At 36.6% G+C, this 26,665-nt stretch overlaps 1 protein-coding gene across 2 annotated transcripts in view; it reads right to left on the bottom strand.

The window, feature by feature from the left end:
* The window catches only part of LOC134530556 (multifunctional protein r), a 163,279-nt gene that overhangs the window by 35,591 nt on the left and 101,023 nt on the right, over positions 1-26,665 (bottom strand). The window lies entirely within an intron of this gene.

Raw genomic sequence — 26,665 nt, 5'->3', positions numbered from 1 at the left:
CACACTGGCACACACATCAGCAGTGTCTCAACACACTGGCACACACATCAGCAGTGTCTCAGCACACTGGCACACACATCAGCAGTCTCAGCACACTGGCACACACATCAGCAGTGTCTCAGCACACTGGCACACACATCAGCAGTGTCTCAACACACTGGCACACACATCAGCAGTGTCTCAACACACTGGCACACACATCAGCAGTGTCTCAACACACTGGCACACACATCAGCAGTGTCTCAACACACTGGCACACACATCAGCAGTGTCTCAACACACTGGCACACACATCAGCAGTGTCTCAACACACTGGCACACACATCAGCAGTGTCTCAACACACTGGCACACACATCAGCAGTGTCTCAACACACTGGCACACACATCAGCAGTGTCTCAGCACACTGGCACACACATCAGCAGTGTCTCAGCACACTGGCACACACATCAGCAGTGTCTCAGCACACTGGCACACACATCAGCAGTGTCTCAACACACTGGCACACACATCAGCAGTGTCTCAACACACTGGCACACACATCAGCAGTCTCAGCACACTGGCACACACATCAGCAGTGTCTCAACACACTGGCACACACATCAGCAGTGTCTCAACACACTGGCACACACATCAGCAGTGTCTCAACACACTGGCACACACATCAGCAGTGTCTCAACACACTGGCACACACATCAGCAGTGTCTCAACACACTGGCACACACATCAGCAGTGTCTCAACACACTGGCACACACATCAGCAGTGTCTCAACACACTGGCACACACATCAGCAGTGTCTCAGCACACTGGCACACACATCAGCAGTGTCTCAACACACTGGCACACACATCAGCAGTGTCTCAGCACACTGGCACACACATCAGCAGTGTCTCAACACACTGGCACACACATCAGCAGTGTCTCAACACACTGGCACACACATCAGCCGTGTCTCAACATACTGTCACACACATCAGCACAGTCTCAGCACTCTAGCACACACATCAGCACAGTCTCAGCACTCTAGCACACACATCAGCAGTCTCAACTGATTGGTTTGCATGTCAGCACAGTCTCAGCACACTGGCATGCATGTCAGCACTGTCTCGTTCAACACAGACATGCATTTCAAAATAGTCTCAGCACTCTAGCATGCATATCAGCAGTCTCAACTCGCTGGTATGCACGTTAGCACAGTCTCAGCACACTTTCAACACCACAGATCGAATCAGTGAGTTAATCAATTAGGTCTCAACATTCGTGGTTTTATTCATGTTTACACAGTCAAGCAACAAATTATGCAAAACATTACATCTACCATTTTGTACTTTCATTTATGTGAAAATTTTAGAAATATTGTTTTTTAGAAATATCCTTGCCCACAACAAGCACTATGTATCGCTAATTGAACGAGAAAAGGCTGAGCAGAGCATTGAAAGTGTTGATACAACAGAGAGCCACGCTCAAGGGAACCTGCAGGCTGTTCTGGAGGAAGAGAAAGGTAGGCCCGGCACCTCGGCCCAGCCACAGCTGCGCATGGCCGTGTGATGAAGTGTAGACGTCACACAGTTGTCCGTGCCGGCTGGCAGGGTTTGAGGTCAACCCTCATGATCTTTATGTTTAAACCAGGATAGTTGGGGGTTTCCTTCCGTCCCGCCAGAACAGGGTAATTTGCATTTCTTTTGTGGTAAAACTTTGGTTTTCGAAAGCTGTTCCCTTTGAAACCATGGAATCATGATACATCTTAAGCTTTCACATCCATAGTTAACATATGCAAGATTCTCTGCAAGTTGCATTATTTTTCTGTTAAAATGGACTGATAATCTGCCAATTATCTCTCTCTGATGCTTAATATGTACGCAATTGTTCATTACCACGTCAGTCACTGATAACACGCCAATACAAATGTCAAACAGACTCTCAAAACATTCTGTTTCATGACTTTACATATTTCTTCAGCTTATATGCTGACTAAACCAACTTAAAATTTTACCTTTTCATGCCAATCTTTGATCATACACAATTTTTTTTATAATTCACTGCATTAAATTCTATTGGTAGCTTATAGAAACTACAATGTCTGAAATACCATAAATTCAAAGGTGTTTATATATATATATATATATATATATATATATATATATATATATATATATATATATATATATATATATATATATAAGTATAATCAAGGTTTAAACACCAATTGCTCAACAGCATTTCTGAAAGCACTTAAACAATTGATGTAATATTTGGACCATGCAAAAATTATCTCCCAATATTTATAACTATCTAACTTTATTTGTTGTACCTAGCACAGCCCAATAATCTGTTTGAAATAAGTATATTCATTTTTATAAACATGACTTTTATCACTCAAACATTTGAACAAATTTTTTTGCTAAAACATAAATCCATGAGTTTTTATCAATGCAAATATTCTTTCAATGAAAGGTTACAAGCCAAATTTTGTCTCCTTTTTTTAAACGTATATATGTTTGGAATAACAATTAACCAATAAGCTCTAATAATATTTTGAAATAAATAATCTAAAAAAGCCACGAATTATACAGGTTAAACCATGAATATTTTTCTCCTCAAATTTGTGCTTTATTTTGAAAGTTAGAGTTTCCACAGAACCAGCAATGTCCAAAACTTTAAGTTATCAGTGTAGTTATCTCACTCCCATGACTCAATTCACATTATTTGTTCTTAGCTTTCATAACAGCCCTATTGGAAATTTCTTTAAGCTGCTGCCATTTTTAACTTACCTGACAATATCACATGAAAATTTCTGAAAAATAACTTTAAGAGGTCTACTTTCATTAACATCTTTGTAACAAATAACTGTAGTGCTAGGTAGTACAGCAAAACAAAACAAAGTATTGATGATGATGATGATGATGATGATGATGATGATAAGACAGTGTTGCTTAATTCTGTTAGAGGCGATTCCTGATGAAGGTGGAAGTACTGTGTATGTACAAATAATTCTCTTTTGCAAAATTTTCCAATATTTTAAAAATTGTGTAAATTTGCCAAATAATGGAAGGTAATTTTCCTAAAAATGTTTTTTTAGTGGGTGTCACACTTCAAATTTAACCCAACAAATTACACCGTCCTTACGGTAAGTCCTTGTGTTTAATATTGGCTATATTCTCGTTATCACCGTTTGCTACATTGTGTCTCAGCATAGTGTCATATTAAAGTTTGTTTGTTTGATTTAATTAGGTATTGGTATTTATGTCGTTTCAAGGTCGCAGATATTGTAACAGTATATTGTCGTATAAAAGTTAATTAGTAAATGGGTTTAATTAGGTATTGGTATTCTGTCACAGTACTCACAGTATATTGTCGTTCATATAAAAGTTTATTTGTAAAAAAAATATTTCTTGAAGTATTCTTGTATTATTATTGCTAGGAATATTGTAGTGTTCCCTTGGCTGACCCCGACTCCAAAAATAACAATAATTGTAACTACATTATACCTACCTTCTTGCGTGGTAAACACATAGATTGTACCTACATATTGATGAGTAGAAAAAGTAAGTTGATTATTAAGTTGCAGAAGAATACGCAATTATTTTTTTACTTTTTAGTGCATATTAATTTGTTTTGGAATAGTTTTTTTAAGTCCTTTTTTTTTGGTTAAAATTAGGTATATTTTTTGATTTTTAGTGAATCTGAAGAACACTAACTAATTTGTCTGAATATGGGTAGACCTATTAAACGTGCTGCTCATATGAGACAGCGCCGTTTAAACGAAACAAACAAAGTCAGGGAGAAACGCCTATCTCAACAGAAGAAATCTACCCCGAGGACAATTTCAAAAGAGACTTGCGAATAGCGCAAAAATAGACTTTCAAAAATGTGGCTTTACGTGAAAAAGTTTTTAACAGGAAAAATATTGAAAAACCAAGTCACCATCTCGGCTTGATCAACGATCGTCTATCGAATGAGACTGAGGAGCAACATGCCCACCGACTCAGCGTGATACACGATCGTCTATCCAAAAAGACAGAAGAGCAACGTGCAAACCGTCTCAGCTTGATCCACGTTACGGTAGGTGACAAAAATATCTGGATAGATTATCAAAAATTTGGCCAAGTATCGTTAATTTGCTGCTAAGAATTGAAGAGGTCCGTTACTTTGTCATGGATCCCATAATCAGAATCTAACCAAACTTTCATTAAACTACCCTTGAAGTACATCCTTTCCAATAAAAAAGAATCATTGAAATCAGTTGGCATGATTTTAAGTTATTCGTCCATTTTTCATGCACATACTTAATGCAAATTTAAGACTTATATGGTTTTCTAATGGATGCAATTGTCAGAACTGGACCAAATTGAAATGGGACCACACGGGAAGCACCAGCTTTCAAATAAAAAAAAGAATCAACAAAATCGGTTTACCCAGTCGAACGTTCTGAGGTAACAAACACACACACAAACACACACACACACACACCATAAAAAAAAAAAGAATTGAGAACCTTCTCCTTTTTTGAAGTCGGTTAAAAATCTCTCGGCACAGCCTTTAGGCGTAGGTAGATTTTGAAGTACCTTTTTCTTCTGGAAATGTTTTTAAACTTCTATAAACTTCTGGAAGATTTTTAGAACTTAATGTACATAACATCCTATTGTTCTCCAATATTTCAAAATGATAAAATAAATTTTCTCATATTCCATGCAGTGAGAATATTTTAAATATTTATAAATTCAATGCATCTAGCAATTAATAGCTTAAAATGAATTTCATATTCTGCCTACTAAGGTAGTTATGCAAAAATTTCTACCTTCAAAAACTATTTTTTATCCCTTGCACTAATATGTGCATCGTAAAAATTTTCTTTGGACCAAGGTTTAAGATAGTATTAAGATGGTTTAAAATAAATTCGAACACGAATTTGGTAATAAGGAAGTATTGAATTTTTCTTATTTTAACCCTTGTTTCAGCCAAAGGTTTTAGATAAAGTTTAGGGATTTTTACAATAAATTATAATGTATTTGATATTATATCTATTAAAAAATGTAATTACTTTTTGTCTTTCAACTCTTGTTATTTTCACCCCTTGCAGCAATGGTTTATATTATCAAAAATAGTTTCAGACAAAAGATTTGGATAAAAATTATAAGATATATAAACAATGTGATTGGATTTGATGGTAATCTTACTAAGGGAGTTATTAATTTATTTTTGTATTTAACTCCTCTTTATTCACCTGTTGCAGTGATGGTTGGTTGTATCAAAAATTGTTTCAGAAAAACATTTTAGATAATATTTATTAGGTTTACAAACAAATTGAACTGATTTGATAGTGTGCTTATTAAGGGAGTTATAAATTTTTTGTCATTTAATTCGTGTTTATTCCACCTTTGCAGTAATGGTTGGTCGTATAAAACATTATTTTATATGAAAGTTGTACATAGTGATAATTTAAGATTTTACAATAAATCAGAACTAATTTATTAGTGTAAATGTGTAAATGGTACGGAAATTATTAATTTTCTAAAATTCTACCCCTGTTTTTTCAACCCCCGCAACAATGGCTCATCTTTTAAAAAAATTGTTTCAAACCAAAATTTTAGATAAAAATTATACGATTTACAAAACATTTGAACGGATTTGATGGTGTGTCTGCATAGGGAGTTATGATTTTTTTGTTTTCCTATCACTGATTTTTTCATCCCCTCACTGCAATGGTTCGTTTGATCAAAAAATGTTTCAGACAAAAGTTTTATATAAAAATTATACAATTTATAAACAATATGTACAGATTGTGTGCCTACAAAAGGAGGTATGATTTTTTTTTGTCCTCTAACCCTTGTTTTTTTCCCACCCCTTTCAGTTATGGTTGGTCGTATCAAAACTTAATTTAGACAAAAGTTTTTGGTATTACTTCTAAGAGTTATAATACGTTCTAATATGTGTGATATTTGTTATATTACGGGAGCAATAGCAATTTTAAAAAAAACAACTCCCCATTGCTACCCCTTTGGTTGGATTTCGCCCACTAACGAACTCAACCATGATTTTTCATTACTATATTTTATGTATCAGTTTGAAAGTAATAAGTGAAAATTATGGCAGTTATTATGTCCAGAAAAATATGATATATATAAATATACTTTTGTGTTGACTGATTTTGGGGTCTATAGAGCATGAAACGTAAAAATATATAAAAAATTTTCTGGAAGTCGCACCATGGTAACGGCTACAATAGATGGTATTTCTTTTAAATCTACTTGAAATGGGAAACCATAACATTTGAGTACTGCAGGCAGAGGAAGAAGATGCTAATGGGCTCATCATCACTAAAGCTGTCACTCTTGCCTCTTCTTACGATGTGGTGTTAATCGCTGATGAGGACATTGACTTGTTGGTAATGCGTACTGGAATCTCAAATCAACATAAGATTTTTTTTTGACGTGATAACATCTTATAAATCGATGAACGCCGGCTGCACGGACGAAAAGGCATGACTCATTGTAATGTTCCGCCTGAGCCGAGCGTGCAAGAACCGGCCAACCACCGTGCGAGAAAATCTTCTATCATATCAAACAAGTTAAGGCGGGCTTTTTAAAAGCAGCAATTTAAAAAATTTGATTTGTTTGTCCAATTTCGAAATTTCAAATTAACAATTTATTGACATTGATTTGATTTCAGTTTATTTCTATAACTAATTTGTCGTGATTATATTTAAACAAATTATTTAAATTAAATTTGTAAAAACTGTAAATAATATTTGAAAATAAAGTAGTATGCAATTTTTCATCAATGTTTTCTTATCACGTTATCACGTAAAATTATCGTCAGTAAACAGACTGTACAGACAACCCCCTTTTTTATTTTTTATTTTAAGAATTGTGGAAGAAGCAGAGCTACAGATGTGATCTATTCCAACATCCTCTCCTCAAAATACACATCAAAACCAGAGCTTTTTCTTTTGGGTACGACTCTACATACGCATTCTTCGGCCAAGGGAAGATGAAAATGTTGTCTATGGTCCATGAAAACTTGGACCTTGAAAATGAAGTTGCCATTTTTCTCAACACACCTCTACGCCAGCAGAGGAGCAGATAATAGTTGCTCTGTACGGTGGCAATCCAAACACCCAGAATCTTGATGAACTGTGGTATAACCTATTTGCAAGGGCTGCAGTGAAAACGAGCTGCAGGCGTTTCCAGTGGAGAAACCGATGGAGCTCAACCAGGCCCTTACAAGAGGGGGAAAATGTACTTTCAATTACAGAAATTAAACATATAGATAATTATTTCCTTTACTTTATTTTATTTTTTCAATTATTTTATTTTTGAATTGATTTTCTAATCAACATCATAAATGCTCTTTGTTTTCTTCCAAATTCAACAATACTATTATTTTTTGACAAATCAATTATTATGTTTAGAAGTTAAAAGTAGTTATGGTTATATACACACACACACACACACACACACACACACACACACACACACACACATATATATATATATATATATATATATATATATAATTTTATAATACTGTGTAAAATAAATTGAAACATATTTTGCTGTTACAATTTTGGACAGAAAGGTTTTTGTAAATCTGGCCCTGACCGAATTACAGTACAGTGCATTTGAATTTTGAATACATTTTTTGAAATTGAAATTAAAATAATCATTCAAAATGCTCATTTTCTTTTATTAGTTCCCTATATAATAAGTAAGAGGAGCAAAACAATATTACCTGATATAAATTATTTTCAGAATATTTGAAATGGTTGGAAGGGAAGGAGTTTATGGTCATGAATCATTCAGACAAGGCTTCGATAATGTAACACCAAGATCAGGGCTAGTAATGAGAGATATGAAAAATGTAGGGGGTGGTTCATCTGTAGGTCCCCTCAAACTCCTTCAGGGTCCACTGGAATATGGGAAAGGGAAGCATTTCCTGAAGAAAATTAGCCTACAAGAGTCTAAATTGCCAAAGAACAACAAAATAAAGCTAAAAATTTCAGAGTTCAAAAAATGGATGAATATTGAAAAGTTTTATTTTGGAAACTATTGGGGCTACAGTTCTGGGCTCAAATTGTAGCACAGTTACTCTACTTTTAAAACGCATGGTAGTTATCACCAAAAATTAATCCTTCAGGGTTGAAATGCCAAAATCTGAAGAAAGGTAGAATATTAGTTGTGATTTTTTTAAGCACAAAACACTGGTCGTGGACACTACATTTAAAGTTGGATATATACTGTTAGTTCCTGGTTAAGTTAAATACATAATAATCTTCTTTCTCCTTGGTTTATTCTCTCTGCTCTAAATATAATCTCACCATTATTTTAAATTAACAATTTCATAAACCTAGGAACCTGTATTGATGGGTTGAGGGTCTAGGAAATTGTTATAAATGTGATTTTTATTTACTATTTTAGTAGTATTTTTGAGTTTTGAAATGAATTGTAAACTAGTAAACTAGTTCAAAATAAAATATTGTTTGAGTCTGATTACTTTTCTATGTGAGCAGAAAATGCACTACTTAAAACATTGTACGGATTATCCCACAGCATTTAGCTAATTTTTCTCCCCAAATGGCAGACTTCTTGGCCTAGAGTATCTTATCAGTGTTAGCCGAGATTGCGGTCGTGTTCGCACTTCGACACCCAGATTGAGATGATAAGCAGTCTTGGAAATACCAAGCACATTATTAACACCTCTGCTAGCCGATTGGTTTCTTAACAGGCTTTTGTTCATAAAATTTGCCCAACTTCTTACAACTAAAGAACCGCACTGAGAACCCTTGCAACAATACGAGTACATTCGTAGTTCAGTTAACAATACAGGTACCTTCACAGTCTAGTTAACAATACAGGTACCTTTACAGTCTAGTTAACAATACAGGTACCTTCACAGTCTAGTTAACAATGAGTACATTCACAGTCTAGTTAACAATACAAGTACTACATTCATAGTCTAGTTAACAATAGGAGTACATTCACAGTCTAGTTAACAATATAAGTACATTCACAGTCTAGTTAGAAGAAAATTCATACAGATTGTCCGAGAACTCAACGTCACGCAGAGAACTGTTTATAGGGTAATTAATTATAGGTCTGTATAATAAAAAAAGGAGTGAGTAACTCAGTACATGTGATAGAAGTGAAACTTCTTTGAAAATTCAAACTTCAACTCTTAAGTATATCATAAAGGGTAAAATGGCAGAGAGAAAGAGAGAAAGAGAGAGACAATTTACTAAAAAAACATAAATTAATAAAATTATTACTCACTTTAAATTAACTGTTCAGGATATAAATAGTTATTGATCAATCAATAATAATTAATTAAAAAATAAATATTACTTACTTTTGAAATAGTTACATCATAAAATGTTATATTAAGATTTTCAGGACCCCTATAGCATGAAAACCATTCTTACTAAAATTTAGATACATTAAAAAAAGTAAATCAACTTCAATAATTTCTATTATCAACACAAATTTATAATATTACTTAGTATTACTCAGCAACATCATTGATACAATTTAATAAGAAAATAACACAGTGTGTGGTTTTTTGGTTTTCATTTATTTTACAAGCATTTAAGAAATTCAACTTTTTGTATTTATTATAAATTTTATTAAAATAGAAATAAATAACAAACAAAAATTATTACTCACTTTAAAATAGCAGCTCAGAGTATCAATAATTATTGATATATCAATATTGATTAGTTAACAATAAATATTACTCACTTTTGAAATACACCATAAAGAAAATTGGTTTAGTAAATAGAAATCAAAGCTAGGATTGATTATAATAAATTAGTTGTGATCGAGCATTCCAGTAGACTGATTTTGTAGTTCTGCGAATAGCATCTTAATCATTGAGTTATAGTGCAAAAAATTCTGCTAATAAGCTACATAGACATACTGCAATATATTCATAGGCATTGATAATGTTCTGCCGTCGAATGAATGAACAATGAGTAACATGTTTGCTGTCCCACGACACGAAAACTGAACGGCACGGACCAACTTCATGGTAATTCTTTACATTGTAACAACATTGCCACAAAGTGGAAATAAAATCAATTAATATTCTATGCACGGGATTTGTTTATAAATTTTTTAACTAGCATATTTTTGGTTGGAATTAACATATTTTCACAGTCCTGGGCTCATAATTACAATACAGTGTGTGTTTTAATTAATCAAATAATAATTAGTGATAAATAATTACCCTGTCAAACTAAAACGTGAAAAGCATTATACCAGCAGAAAAAAACAAGTTACTCAGCTAAAAATTACACATATTACACTTTTTTTTACACAGATTTAAACAAGTAATATTACAATATATGAACTTAAAGAACACCATTTTCTTGTGAATATGGCCTGTGGCGTGGTGCACAACAATAAGCTCAAACCCCGTTGTGTTGCCCTCTGCCCAAACACTCCCTTACTAGATGCCAGAAAGTCGGGTGGCGTCAGGCGCAGGCGGGTCCCTACCGCAGTGACTCGCCTATCCCAGCAGCATGGCAGGGTTCAACCTGAGCCACACACCACCACGTGGAGCCCGCTTAAGGCTGCCCAGCGATCACTGACTGTCCTTTTCGCGTCAGAACGTTGCAATAATATTCAGCCTTGAAATTTTACTCCCATCGCACCCAAAGAAGTTTTACTTCAAAAACCAAAACTAAAAAAGGGTTGTTAGCATTTTTTTTTGGAAGTTTTAAAATCTTCACCCTGACCAAATTATTAGATACAGTACCTAATAATTTTTGTTACAAAATCATGAATAACCTAAGTATTGTACCCAAACCCAATATTATTTCAGTATATTATGATTAAAACATTACTCTTTATACCATGAAATGCAGAAAGAACAAGAAATAAAAGTATAGCATCCAGACTGTACTAACTTGTGTCTTGCTAATTCAGCAGGAATGTTATGTAGAACCCATCTAACAAATGTCTTTGAAAAATGTAATGGGTTATCATTGATATATACCAAAACAATAATATGTAGTACGAAAAAAGAATTCAATTTTGTTTTATATAAAAATGCTCCGGGTATTCAGTCTATGGAACTGCATGAGAATACCTCAAAAAACTTTCTGGTTTAAGAATCATACTTGAAATGTCTATCAGCAATCAAAAGTAGTTATTTTGATTTAAACCTAAATCAGATTATAATAAAAATATAAATCGTGGCTCTATGGTCATAGTCACTGATGGGTGGCACTGCCCAATGTTCATCTACCATTAAAAAAATATTAAAAATCAAAGATAATAATTCAAGTACAATTCATGCTTTGTGACTATGTCTTGGCACATTATGGATAACAATGCAAAATAAAATCAAACATAGACTACTTTTGGGGAAAAAAAATATCTGCACAATATGGGTAACTTTGGCTATTCACATTCATAACTTAAATAATATTTACTATGCTAACTTAGCAAGTTATTTGAAAAGATGGTTCATTCAAGCAAATAGCTTATACTGCCATTTAGATTTTAAAACTTAGGAGAATGACCCAGACTGTGGTTAAAAAAACAACAGACCGAGGAAAACAGCAGTATACATTACATCAACCACATTTGCTATGTAGGCTTCTTAAAAGTAGAACCAGCAATAAACGTTATGTTATATTGCATAAACATTAAATCACAATAAAATTTTCTTGGCCGATTCCCCACTGACCTCGACATTCCGGAACTCCTCAGAGTACACATGCACGCCAACAGATCTGTCGGATCACCACCAACCAACACGCTCTACGCCCGAGAGGGAGTTGTGATGCGCCTCGGTGCTCGAGTTTCTAAAGCTGTCACGAAGCTACATCGCAGCATGCCCCAGCTACGGACGCCCAGGTCGGACCCTGAATGTTGGTCAGGGGAGGGCCACATTAAATTTTCTAATACAATTAAGTACATTTAGAATTGAAATATTTAGTACATTTGGTCAACTATGATAATAAATTTAGGAAATCAGTTTAGGGTTCGTGGAGGGGGAGTGGGGTCTTACCGCTATGGCCTCTCCTCTGGATCCGCCAGTGATGGATGCAAGACTTGGGGATGACGGGATCTCCGAGTATAATAAGACCCGAGCCATTTGGTTAACAGCAGCGCATACACCATTCATGTTTTGCACCCTCTCGAGTAATAAATATTTAAGGACCCATTTACTTCATCACTTTCACCAATATCAAGTAGTACAAAACTATTTGCAATATCATAAAATCCCTCAATAGAATAACAATGTTGAATATTTAATGGAAAAAAAATTACCCTTTTTAGTTCAGTTCTTACTAGTTCTGTCCACAATCATCCCTGGAACACATATCTAAACCAAGCATAATGTCCATCCAAAATCTGAAGCCTAACATTTAATTTGATCATATTTACTTTATAAATTCAAAGAAAGATAGTAAAACACACATTTTCAGTTTACATGTGTGATACAAACCAAAAAAAAATAATAATAAATAAATTCAAAATATTTTTATTCACAAAATCTAATCATGTAGCCCGAAATTCACTAAATGTACTGCGCATGCACAAAGTGTTTTCTGCCAAGTCGGAAACAAACGAACATCAAAATGCCCGCATTAATTCATTACTTCCATTCTCTCAGTCTTTATTAAGGAGTTAAAAAATATTTAGTGAAATTTAAGGACTTTTAAGGGCACTTTTTCAATTAAAGAAAATGAAGGCCTTTTTAAGGATATTAAGGAAGCATACGAACCCTGCCATTTTGTAAAAGGATAACTTCGATATCAGACAGGTTCTTAACTTCTAGACATTTGACTTCTGTAATGCCGCCAACACGTAAGCGATACAATCGCACGAGAAATTATTAAATCAATTGCAAAATTAAAAAAAAAAAAAAAATGCCAGTTAAGAAAATTGTTGTTACATATTTCACTACAAAATTACATTTAAATACTGAATAAGTCTTAAAACAACTACATCCATTTTTCTTTGAGATGTTTAAAACATGCATTAGTATTACAAAGAGTTAACTCGCCAACCAAGCCTGGCAGGGTCGGCCTGGAACAGGCATCGCAGGAAGTGAGCTCGGAGACAGCAGTGCCACTAACCGCCTAGCGACGCCTCCACATGCAGTCACACACAATTAGTCTCGATCAACAAGCACGCCGGCGCCAGTTTCACGCCGAGATAAGCATGTGCTCACCTTCAGTTTTGAGCTACACACTTGGCTCGAGGATTGAAAAGGTAATGTGTATCCAGCACTGCAGAGAGGGAACTTGTGGTGGAGTTGGAATTTAGAGTTTGAAGGAAACATGTGTATAGTACTTGAAATTAAATAATTTCTAAGCAAACATGCACATTAATTAGGTTACAAACTAAGTACACAATGATAGTATTTTTTTTATTTTATCCAACTATGATGGATAGGATTCTGCGAATATTTTTTACTTCAAATTGAATTTCAAATTTAATATCAATATTCTCACAAATATAGAATATTTTTGGACACAATTTTAACATACAGTGAATTTTTTTTCACAAATAAAAAATTATAAAAAACAGAAAAATAAAAAAAGTATATACATGGAACCACAACAAAGAGGTGCATAAAGAAAATGAAAAAAAAAGAAGAAAAACTCGGTAATGTATTTTCTTAAGCCAGTAAAATTTAAGTTTGAAAGTAGTTTTGTTAATCTGGTTATATACATAAAATAAAATACTGTTGGGATTTATAATGTGGGGAGAACCACTGGGTTCAAAAGGATAGCACAATTAAGTTTCATTAAAGTTTTATTAATGACTAATATTTACATTAATAATAAATAAATGCACTTAAAAATGTTTATTCTCAAGTTACTCAATATCTGCCAAGTCCACAGTTCACACTCCTCACTGGAGCTAGGCCCAATAGTGGTTCGCACCTTACCTCGAGCCTGTCCACACACACAGTCTCGCGCGCCACTCTCGGGTGTGGTGGGGGGGGGGGGGGGGGAGGTGTGGTGTTTGTCACCCTCTTCGCCGATGTCGCACTTCCCTTCACTCTCGGAACTCCGGAACTGTCGCGGGACTCGCTCGGAACCCTCGCGGCACTCCGCGGAACTCCCGTTGAGGCCGACGTGGCTGCTTAAGTACTAGTGGGTCGTCTTTCCAGAACTGACGAGAGCGGCTGTGACGAGTCGCGTCATCCCGGGCCGACCCGACGCCCGAAACATCGAGAATAACGTCGCTTGTTCACGCCACTTCGCGCGGCGTCCCGCGGAATTCCCAAGGCCGCTCAGCGATAGATAACAGGTCGAGGGATGACGATGCGCAGGGTGAGAAGGGGGCAGGGGTAGCGACGACCCTTGTAATCCGGCCAGACACGCGTGGCATGCCTTACATCAGTGGACTGCACGTGACGCCAGTGGCCGTGCAGGGCCGCCAGTCAGCTCCGATCCTGGCGCGTGTTAGGGTCCTCGCGTTCGTAACAATATTAATAATAATTTTAAATCATAATAATTCATTATTTGTTAAATGTAAAACAATAAATCTTAGACGCATTCATGTTAAATTTTTTTAATATTTTTTTTGTTAATAGTCCGACTGATCAGAGTACATGTAGAGTATATGGTAGCTGCCACTTAATATTTAATTTGCAACTGAATTTTTTCATTTTGAAAATTTGAATTGTGTGCAGATGTTTGTAAATAATAATAAAGAAAGCCTTAATATTAGTAGTGAATTTATTTTGAAAATAACTTGTATTCGAGAAATAAAATGAAATATTTATTTCTGTGTAATGCCGGTTCGGCAGCGTACGCGACGACAGGTCCTTTCGGCAGGAGGGGCACAACACCCTCTCTCCAACCTCCCCCACAGGATGTGCTTGTGGGACATCGTGGGCGCAAGGAACGTCATCCTGCGCCCGTGTCCGGGGAGCGGGGGCGCCCATCACAGGGACCGCCCCCATCCGAGGCTTCGTGTTACTTCTAGGAAGGATGGGTGAGCCAGTTGCGACGGGTCCTTAGCCCGAACACAACCGCGCATACAATGCATGCCTGCGAACCTCTCGCTTACCACTGTCCTCCAGTGGCGGATGGCAACCTCTCCGAAGAGAGTAAACGAGTAGGCTAGGCAAGGGTTTCCAGCGACAGGAGAAGGCTTCTTCACACTCTGCAGTCTTAGACTTATCTATCTTAGGCTTATCTATTGGTAACAAATAATTTGGAAGGAAAAAAAATTGGAAATATTGAATCGAATATCAAATTATTCATGAATATAGAGTATAAAATCATTCATTTATAAATAATATTGTTTAATGATAGACCTCGCGTTTTGTTGGTCTGGGCGGACGTGAAATGATGCTCGAGCGCATATTAAACATAACGTTCCGACGTTTAAGTCGATTCAGCTGGACTGAAAAAGCGAAACGGGTCTTACTATAACAACGAAGAGGTTAACACTACCACTACGTAAATTACCTTTTTCCTTTAATATCACTATGTAGTCTTCATCCAGATTTCATAATTAACGCTGTCTCAGACATAATGACAAGAACCCATGCGTCGATTTAAGGCAATACTGAAATCGTTTATAAACAAACTAAATAAATTCCAATGAAAATATTTTTTAAAATAAACATTAGCAAATACAATATTGTCTTGTATAATTAGAAGCAATAGCTTGTTTTAAACTTAGCTGTTAGTATCCAGAGCAGAGATTCAGTTCGAACACTATGCCGCACAGTGTGGCCAAATCCGAATTCCCTGGCCAAAAGTCTTAAAATTAAATTTTTTTTTCGTGAATCCTGTAGTTATATTTTGAAATATAAGTGTCCAGGGCATCAAGAATTGCACAAATAACTTCGTTATGACGAATAGTTTTTGCACAGTAATTGAGAGAAGACGAAAAACTCAACTTTCAGAAAAAAATTAGGTAATAAAAACGTCGTTTATTGATTGATGCACTCACTTTTGGTTCAACATTTTAGAGTTCTCAGAGGTAGCTTAATCTACGTTCTTTTCTGATTCTTAGGGTACATATTTCGTATCGGGAAAGCTACAACTACCTTGCAAAGTAACGTATTTTAATAAAATAACGGTAAAATTTAAGTAAACCTAACTGTTCTTTGAGCTACAAAATTTCCCCCGATTTCAACCAACCAGATTTTTGTGTTTTTAGGTACCCTAATATGTACCCTATATAGCCCTGAAAACGGCATTTGCTCAAACTTGCTCGTTTGAAAGATACATAATTTTTAATTTGCCCGTGGAGTATATTCAGCTGCAGAAACTCAACTGGGCTGCGAGCGACGGTGACCGCCACGCGTGTTTTTGTTGGTCCTCGTGTTTTGACTGGAAAGTTTCGCAGGTGGTAAACAAAGATGAATCATCGTTTTTTATTATTCTTTGTTCACTCTTAGCTGAGTTCTGAAATAAACAAAGCCGACTCTAAACAAACATTTTGAGTGGCTGCCGATCTCCACGCACAGTAGTTGTGCGTAAGAAATAGCCACTTGTTATGTACCGTTTATAAATATTTTTTACCGTGACTATTTGCAAACAATAATTGTTATAAATCATTATAACATATCACCATTAATCTGCAATATATTTAAATGTGTTAAGCATGTATTTTCTTACAATTGTGTTAGCAGACGACATGTGTACACTTGATGCACGATTTACCAAGCACGCCCTGCGCTGCCTGGCGCTAGTTGTACTTCGGATTTTCGCGCGTACAGTTTTGTTTATTTGTCTGGCTGAGGCCATGCCAGACCGAGTTTTGTAAAGAAAAAACGCGAAAGCCATTGGAAAGTACTAAATACTACTATTAGGCATAAAGTGCATTGTTTGTTCTTCGCACCTATATTAAACAAATTACTACGGTGTGTTAATGACGACCATGACCTTCCTAATTTCAGAAGAGATAGCACCACTGCCAGCCACTGATTAGGCGAATACCAAATTGCAACTCATCATCAAAGCCTGTCCGCTTCCCATCGGAATGCTGAGCGAGGAAGCTCAAGAGGCAAGGAACAAAGATTTCCGCCACTACCGAAGATATAGATCTCGGAAAGTTTCACGTATAGCTACAAATGCTGATGTTTTTCATCTAATGCTCGCCTCCTCCGATCCGATTATCTCTGATATACGGCAAACTCCCAAAAGATTCTCAGGCAGCCTGAGTGGGGATCGGATGTTGTTGCCCTCTTAAAACAACCTGATGATGACAGTAGAAGTGACACCAGTACTCTTGATAGTGAATCTGAGGAAGACTGAGGGTTTTTCTTGCATTGCCATTTTAGCCAAAGACAGCTACACATCAAAAGAGATTTCATTATCATTCGACTGTTTTACTTGTTTAGTAAATATATTTTTGTTGATTGTTTATCTTTAAAAAAATATGGAAGCATAAATAATTTCTTAGTTAAATTTTAGCCACTTGTTAGCTTCTATTTAATTTTTATGGTATTAAAAAAGTTTACAAAATTATTTTTAATGTGCGTGTCAAATTAAAACCTAAGCAAACGATTTGCAATCACTGCCTTCAGCCTAATCACATCCGGTTTTTGTTCGTCAGTCTTATACTTTTCAATTTTTAAAATCAATTTCCAAATGACCACTTCAATTTAAAGGTAAAAACTGCGAGCTTAAAATAAGTTTTATGGTATTTGAATTAAGCAGCCTCATAAACCCCGAGGCTCTACTTTTTACGTGCAAATAATGTTTTGACACTTCCAAAGTTATTCCGAACAAATTGTGGAGAAGTCATCTCGAATTTTGAAAGCAACATTAACAGATTTGCTATCAGTTTTGTTGGGAACCCAACCAAATCCCGTTTTCTGCGTCAAACGCTTCGTTTTGGCTGTTTGAAAGTAGTTTCGAAGTAACTAGTTCGAATTTTATGTAAAAATAAACAAATTGAATTCAGCGACCTCGAAATCATTCAGGGGACAATTTTTTAACGCTACTATCAATGTTGTGGTATTTTCGAAGTAATTTTGATTAAAATTCGAAGTAATGTTATTAAATTTTGACGTAACATTTAAAGATGTACAATTAGGGACCTCAGAAACCCAGCAAATACACAGTTTTTTGCGTCAAAGGCACATTTTCGCCGTTTTAGAAGTAATTTCGAAGTAAATATTTCGAATTTCGATGTAACAACAATGGATTTGAACTCAGCGACCCCGAAAACCCCCGAGTACGATAATTCGCGCCAACTGTCAAACCTTTTTGACTTTTGGCCAGGGAATTCGGATTTGGCCCCACTGTGTGCCGCTTCGAACAGGCCTCTGTGAAGACTGTTTCCTGAAGCAAGCGAGCCAACACGCTAGCCTCACCAGGCGACAACGCCGCCACACACGCCCGCTGGGCGGGTTGCATACGGAGCGCCTACACTCGGTCCAAGGGTCACGCGCGTGTACACAAACAAAGTACTTTCGATGGTAGGTGTTCCAGGAACAATCGAACCAATTACAATACAGGGCAAAATTAAACACGAAAACGGCTTCGCTACGAAATCACGAAGGCCATCTGTGTGAAGTTAATTTCTCCGACTATCAAACATTCGACAGTTAAAATAATAAAAAAGTTATTGTCAGCACAGCACTGAGGTTCATGGTAAAAAAAATTAAACAAGTCTACTTAGCATGTTTTATAATAATTATAGCGTAACATTTTAATTTAAGTTTACGGTGATTCTTATTTTACGTTCAAATGTCACCTTGGTGTTGAGATATAAATGTATTTATGAACTACAATTTACACTACAGCAATGAATAATGAATTATTGCTTTTCGCAAGTGCTCCAACTGCATTTGGTAAGCTGTTGTACTTGACATAATCTGATTAATACAACTTACATCTACGACCTATTAAATAAACCAATTTTACAACTGTTTACTGTGTAACATGATGCGAATATCTAACCCACACGAATTATAGGCAGCGTGCGCGGCGCTCTGGCGGTGAACGTGGTAACTACCTGCAGGACGACAGGAGTACAGACACTGCCTTCAGGGGAAACTGTTTTAAACAGGTCATGCACAATGTCATACGTGTAGGCCAAGCGTCTCTGAGTCAAGAGGTCTAATTTTCCGATACTTGGAAAAACTTTCAAACAAGTCATGTATAATGTCAGTCATGTATAATGTCAGGCATATAAATCAGGCGTCTCCGAACCACGTGGAAAATCATAACCTGATTACATTCTTGGCAAAGCATCATCAATGAAAAGGACGCACATTCGAAAAAAAGGACACACACTTGACATACATTCGACAAAAAGGACAGACACACACACACACACACAGACCACCGGACATACATTCGTCTAAACGGACACACACACAGGACCACCAGACACACTGAATACACAATGCACACACCGGAAATCAATGCACACACTGGCCACGCAATGCACACACCGGACACACATTTGGACGAAAATTCAACTTGGTAGGATACGATCTCATCAGAGGGATATGGTCCCATCAGAAAGATAATATCTCATTAGAGGGATTCGATACTACAGACATGACTACGCGTATTTAACGTAGAGGTGGGTTGTTACAGCAATTTTCGGTATCTGTTCAAACCTGATACTGATACAGTAATGTACCTAGTTTCAAGTATCTGATACTTTTGTATCAGAGCAGTAGCGGTCCCAGGAAGCGACAAGGTATCAGCATTCTCGTTACAGGGTACACATCCTCCGTGCCGTCATCACCAGCGTAAAAGGTATCGGTGTCTCTGATACATTATTTATCACGCCCGGTAATTCTCTACCTCTGTTACTCTCATGCCCGCCTGATACAGCCAGTATCAATCAGTTCAACATTCACTGCAGTTCGTCCTGGCCGTGTATTAATTACCACCATGTACATTGTTGCGGGCTGTCATGCTTTGTAGTTAGTATCTTTATAGTGAAATAAGGAATGGATAAGTGCAGGAAAAAGACTTCATTTGTGTGGAATTTTTTTTTACGGAAAATAATGAGTTTGCTAATTGTAATTTGTGTAAACAAAAACTGAGTTATAAATCATCATCGACTAATCTGAAGAAACATTTGAAACGTAAACATTGATATAGTATGCTCACTAATGTACGTATCTGTTTTTTTATTTTTAATTTTTGATAAAATCTTAATATTTTAATGTATGAAAACACTAGTTACTAATTGTTTTCGGGAAAAAAAGTCCATATGTTGATTACATCTGTTATTAGTGTCAACTGAGAATTTATTTGCATTTTCATAGCTGTTAGGTGCACAAATATAAATATTATATCTTGTATTAATGTACTTTTTAATATTAAAATTTCATTAGTTTTATTATTGAAAAGAGACTGTGCACGCACTGCGCACTGAGCGTACTTTGATGTGGGACAATAACCAAACGACTCGTAACAATTTCGCTTTGCGCCTCTCCTTCAACGCCTTCCCCTGCGCTTCCTCCCCTACATTATTTCCCTTCTTTATCCCTTATTCGTCCTTCCTGCTCCCTCCCCTTTCACAAGCTCCGCCCAAGTGACCGTCATCTGCGATCGGGTTCTGCGCACATTGGCCGTGGTGTTGTTCAAGGCGAATTCTGAACTGATACTAAAGTACTTGATACTTTTCAAGTGTACTCGTTTGCCGTTCCTGATACAGGCGCGTATCAGTGCCAAAGTATGAGGTTGATACTTTTCGACCCACCTCTAATTTAACGAAAAGGTCGTACATTTACATGAACATTCAACTCAGTAGGATGCGATCGTAAAGTTCCGCTAGGCTACATGGATACCACGCTACATGGCTACGAGGCTATATGACTACAAGGCGACATGGATACTTGGCTACGAAGCTACAAGTCTACGAGACAAGGCTACAAGGCTATGAGGCTACGAGGCTACGAGACTACAAGTCTTCAAAGCTCCAACGGCTGCAATAACTCATTTCAGCTGCGAAAGTTAATTGATTTCATGCAAAAAAAAAATTGTTTCAAGTAGTTCCGATTCTTGTCAATAGTGGTCGCGCCATGCTGTGTTGTACAGGCAGTCACTCTTTCACGTGGTATGCGGGATGCTCACACGATCGCAAGAGAAGGAGGGCTTCGCTAGACATCAAGGGGTTGAGAAATCGTCTCGCATGATAGTGTTTCTCAGCTGTCCCAAGGTGTAGTAATCGTTTGAGTAATTCATATTTATTCTCTGAAGTCCACCTGATAAAAAAATATTGTAAATGCTGATTTGTTAACAGGAATTCACTAAGTACGAGCAACTCTGAATAAAATTGCTTGTCTCATTACAAAAAAATTACATGCAGGGATTGCTTTGTCAGGAATAATCAGTGGCACAGAGAGAAAACCAACAAAATATTGACAGGGATAATCAGGAGAAAACCAACACATGTTTTGCATATATATATAAAAATCTCAGGGCCATTTTCGCCCTAAAGGGTAAACCCAACCATTAAATAGACTCTCAAAACAACCGGGTACTTACCCCCCCCCCCCCCTTTTTTTGACAAAAGGGGTGGCTCCATGAATAATTTTATAGGAAGGGTTTCCTACAAAAAATGATACAGTTGCAAAACATCACATTAAGGCATATCTTGGCCTTGGAATATTTACAAAATTTATGGCCTCTTATACAGAACTTCAGTATTTCCATACAATTCTTTATGGAAGAAAAGTTTAAGAAACTAATTAAATAACTTAAGTAAATAAATAAAAATAAAATATACTTGGGACTACGGTCCCATTTGGAGACGCGCTTGCTTTGCCACTCCATTTCGACGGGCATTAGCTAGTCAGCGGCGCATTTGCAAATACGTTTGCCTTCATTTCTCTGCAGTGGCGTGCAGCGACTGTTTTCTACGGCCGGTTGAAGAATGTCCAGATCAGACCACTGCACTGCTCTGCTCACGGGCCGCCAGAGTGACGCAACTTCCGGCGCGGAGGAATCCGTGTCGTGAGTTGTCGCAACAGGAAAAAACAAACAAAAACAAACTCCCACGGCTGCCACCACGCATGCCCAACGGCTCGGGTTGGACGGGAGGCCAGGGAGTTATCTGCGAGGATCGCACCTCGATAAGATTACGAACCGACGTTTTAAAAGAGGCGGGATCGGATACGTGGAGGCCACTTGGGCGAGATCGCGGAGGAAAAGTGCGTGCTGGTGTGGCCGAGATGAGCGGACTGTGACCCGGCGGGCGATGGGCAACTTCATCCGCAGGCCGAAGAGGTCCTCCGGGGCGCGACGCAGCGACGGCAGCAGGAGGAAGCACGCGCCGGCCCCGCAGCCGCCCCCGCCCCCGCCGCCGCCGGCGGACCTGGAGGCGGAGGCCGTCAGCAGGCTGCGCGGGATGCTGCGGATCGACCTGGAGACGTTCGTGCTGGACCACCTGCTCATGTCCGTGCAGTTCTTCGAGAACTTCGAGGCGTGAGTACCTGGCGACGCGAGGCACTAACTTATTAATTCTGTGTCCTTTTGTTTAAGACAAGTTTCACTACTCGCCTCAGTTTATAATCAACCTTCTTATGAGGATTTTCCACGTCACAGCAACTGAGTATAATCTTTCAATTAAAACAAGATGATTTTTTTTTTACTTTCAGGCATATTTATGTTAGAAATGGGCTCACTTTTACATATATGGCAGATGCCATGAATGCCTAACGAGTTATTTACACTTAATGTTATTCATTTCATTTGTATATATACTATATAGATACAAAGGAGAAGTCCGTTTATTTATTTGCTCCTCAATCGTACCTTAGTGACGCAAAGAATTAAAAAAAAAAATTGCGTGGAAATATTTTATCACTTTGTCTACTATATTACATAGTAGTTTATTTCGATCGTCCACACGTAGTTACCGTGAACAGTTTTTTAAATTTTCTTTTAAGATCTATTAGTACTGATGAAAACCCTACGATGAGATAAAATTGTACTCGAACCATTGATAAATGATTATTTTTCAAGAAATATCTGAAACAATGCTATTGATTTTTTTTTTCCTGGCAATTAATGGTTTTAGCTGAAATGTTAACTTTAGACCATGTATGAGCTGTACTGACACATTTGGTACTTCGATTTTTGATTATTTGGACAGTTTCGCTAGTTACGCTTACGAGGCCCGTTTTTCCAGTTAGTTACGAGGTTTGTCTGAAAAGTTTCCGACCTCAACATGAAGATAGCGGCACTCGTCAACGAAAATTGGTCAATGTGTTTGCTCATGCTTTGGAATATACTGTCTGAAATTTACACTTTGGACGCGGGTTTTTTTTTTTTTTTTAGCAATAATTGTTTGCTCGAGTCTCTGCAAAAATAGCTTTTTTTTTTTTTTTACGAAAGTAAATGCCTCCCCATTCGAAAAACGTCTATTCTCCGAGCAAACTTTTTAGCCTATAGAACCAAAAAAAAAGTCAATTTTGTTTATATCGGGTGAGTAAGGAAGGTGGTCAAGCAGTTCAAACAGCAATTCGTAGATTTTCGCCATGACAACCGCTGACATGTGAGCTGGTGCACCGTCTTGGTGAAACCAAATTTTATATTTTTGCAAATGTGACTTTTTTGTTGCAATTTCTGCCTTCAGCTTGTCAAGTAAGGATGTGTGGTATGCTCCTGTCATGTTTTACCTTTTTCAAGATGATTTAAGACAATTCCATGATTATCCTAGAAAACAGCCATCACCACTTTCCCGGCCATAGGAATAGTCGTTGCTTTTTTTTTTTTTGTGTTGCAAACGTTCATCGTCATCCAAGCTGGTACGGCCATGTTTGAATTTAGCTGCTCAAAATATTACTACGGTAAATGATGGTGCAGAGTCCCAGTACACAGCGTCCAACTTGTCTTTAATTTGCGCAGGCGTAATGCCTTTTCAAAAACAAATATTCACTGATACTCCATTTTCCATTTTCACAAAAACATGCTCATCGACTCACGCAAATAATTGTAAAAAAAAAAACACGTTCAAAATGGCTGAAATTTCAGGAAGTACAAAGCATGAGCGAACACACTCCCCAATTTTTATTGACGAATGCTGTCATATTCATGTTGAGGTCGGAAAACTTTTCAGACAACCATCATATTTAAGACAGCTTAAAGAAGCATGAAAGTAACATTATGTGCTTTTGTCGAAATCATTTACGCAATTCTTATAGTAGTATGTATCTGTGTCTCTTATTTAATATTAGTGTTTTTTTAAACTATAAAATATTAATCATACTAAACATATCTAGAGATATACCAACGTATCTGAGTAAGCATTACAAATAATGAAGGTAATTCTAATAGTATGGAAAAAAATGTTTTTGCATATTTATTATTTGGTTTAGAATTGCTGCGACATATACAAATTATTATTTCAAAAAATATTGCCGGACCATTCTCGAATAGTCTGCGATGACATAAATAAAAAAAAGGAACAAAATTCAATAAAAATCTAAATTCGCTTTTTGTAACGTATCTATAATCTATAATATCACGGTGGAAAAATATCCACTGACCAATTATAAATGTAAAATAACATTATAAATACATGTATTTTAATAAGTGAAAACATGTTTATGAAGACCAACTTAGAAGCCGAAGGAAAAAAAGTACTACGCTATTGCTAGATGAACTCTAGAACATATATAAGGCCACGTCATTGCTATAGCAGAAAACGAAGTACTTCACGTATGGCAATCATGAGAAATAAATAAATAAAGGTTGTTTATTTAGGAATGGATTAGTTCTTTGTCTCTCCACATGTTTTAGACATTAGAAAAAAAAACTATTTCCTGCAAACCTATTAGGATCGGACACAGAATGGTTTTCCGGCATGAGCGTACGCAGAATTTCATTTCGGTGGCGGTGAATGGTTTGACTGAAAAAGGGGGGGGGGGGGGGGGTAGAACCACTGTTCCCTTGTATGCTTCCAAATCCTTTCCATATGTTTGTGGAAATGATAGATTTCAGAATTTCGGGTGGAAGTGGGATATATATATACACCCCCCCCCCCCCCTTTTGCGAACGCCAATGTTTCTCAACAGTCAATCATAAACTTTAAAATTATTATCTTTACGTTCGAATCATTGAAAATACCAAGAGTTCTTTCATCATTAAATTTATACCTAAATAATTATCACGTTTTTTAAAAAAAGCATAGTGAAATTTAAATAAAATGTAAAATATGTTACAAAACTAAAATTGATAAAACACCTGTTTTTTAATATGGTCATTACTACAGGCATTCGCATTTACACAAGGTAAATAACGTACACTACACGCAATGGGGTTTTCCCACCAGGCTCTCAGTTTAGAAGTACCTCAATATCGTGCCACAGATGCACTAGGAAGCTAAATGGGTTGAATGGGTTGGTCGAACGCACTCGTTAGTTAACCCTACAACCTTAGGAGAGAACACACTGGAAAAAACAAAACAAAAAAAAAAAACAGGAAAAAGTACGAAGAAATTCTTGGGAAAATATCTAAACTCTCGCCAAAATATATAAATCAACAAAAATAAAATTTTCTGAGTCTTTCAGTACTTCCCAGATACGCAACATCTAACCTCGGTAACGAACAAATTCAGGTGTTCTTGTGTTGCAAATAAACCTAAATAAAAACCTAAATACAATACGGTCCACGAAATGTAACGTAGAATTCTTTAAAATAATGCCGAGCGAGATAAATATATACGCAAATTGTGTTTTCAAATACATTTCTTGACGCGAATCACACGTAGTTTCCGCGCCCGCCACTAGAATTCGCTGCCGAAGCAACTACGGGACTATTGAATTAACCATTTTGTAGGACGAAATTTTAAGCTATATCATAAAACGGCTCCAATAAATTAGAGAAAAACGCATGAAAAATTCGTGCGTTCACTTGTGGCAAAAATATAATACTAAACTGGGACACAAAAGTTAACATAAAATTATTTGGAGTGAAACATTAACCTGATTGAGCTGATTCAACGTTTTAAAGATTAAAAAAAAAAAAAATATATCACTTATTTCTTGTATTTTTAATGACGTCGAATAAACGTAGACTAACAATTTCTTGTTTCTCTTCAGCATGACGAACGCTGCGCTATCTCTACATTTCAATGTCAACTAAGTGTCAAAATTGTAATGCTTTTTTTTAAATCGTCAAAATTTCTTTATATAACTATAAAATAAAACAAAGTATTAAAGGATAGTTGCATTATTATGTTTTATTTTTTAATACCTATGCGAGGTGTAAATTCTGCGATGTTCACGAAAGCAATATATACGGATGAATCACGCGGGTCCACCATTTTAAGATTTCTGTGACATCCGCCACAAACGGCTGCACCGTGGTTACGCATTTCCGTTCATTCGACTTACATCCCATAAAAAAAAAAAAAAAAAATTACTCCTACCAAAAGCCGTATGCCGAGAGCTAAGATGTTACACATTAAAAAAAAAAAAAATCCTTTCGGAACTCTCTGGTTAGAAGTTTCCGAAGAACGCAGCGTTATGCTCGCGCGTTTGAACTCGCATTGTTTACATGTATTAGTAAAAAAGCTTTAACACAAAGGGGAAAACACAGTTTATGGTAATTTTTATTCTGATGAGAATTTTGGCTAAAACCGAACTAATGTTACAATTGACTGGAATAATTGCTTATAATTTCTGAACAAAAATTAATGCTTCCCTCAGTAGCAGCTATGCACCCACACACTTTCCAAGAAATCTGCTTGGGTACTGGGGT

Source organism: Bacillus rossius, chromosome 3, assembly GCF_032445375.1.
Source record: "Bacillus rossius redtenbacheri isolate Brsri chromosome 3, Brsri_v3, whole genome shotgun sequence".
Lineage (NCBI taxonomy): Eukaryota > Metazoa > Arthropoda > Insecta > Phasmatodea > Bacillidae > Bacillus > Bacillus rossius.
This window is presented reverse-complemented; position numbering and strand designations above follow the sequence as displayed.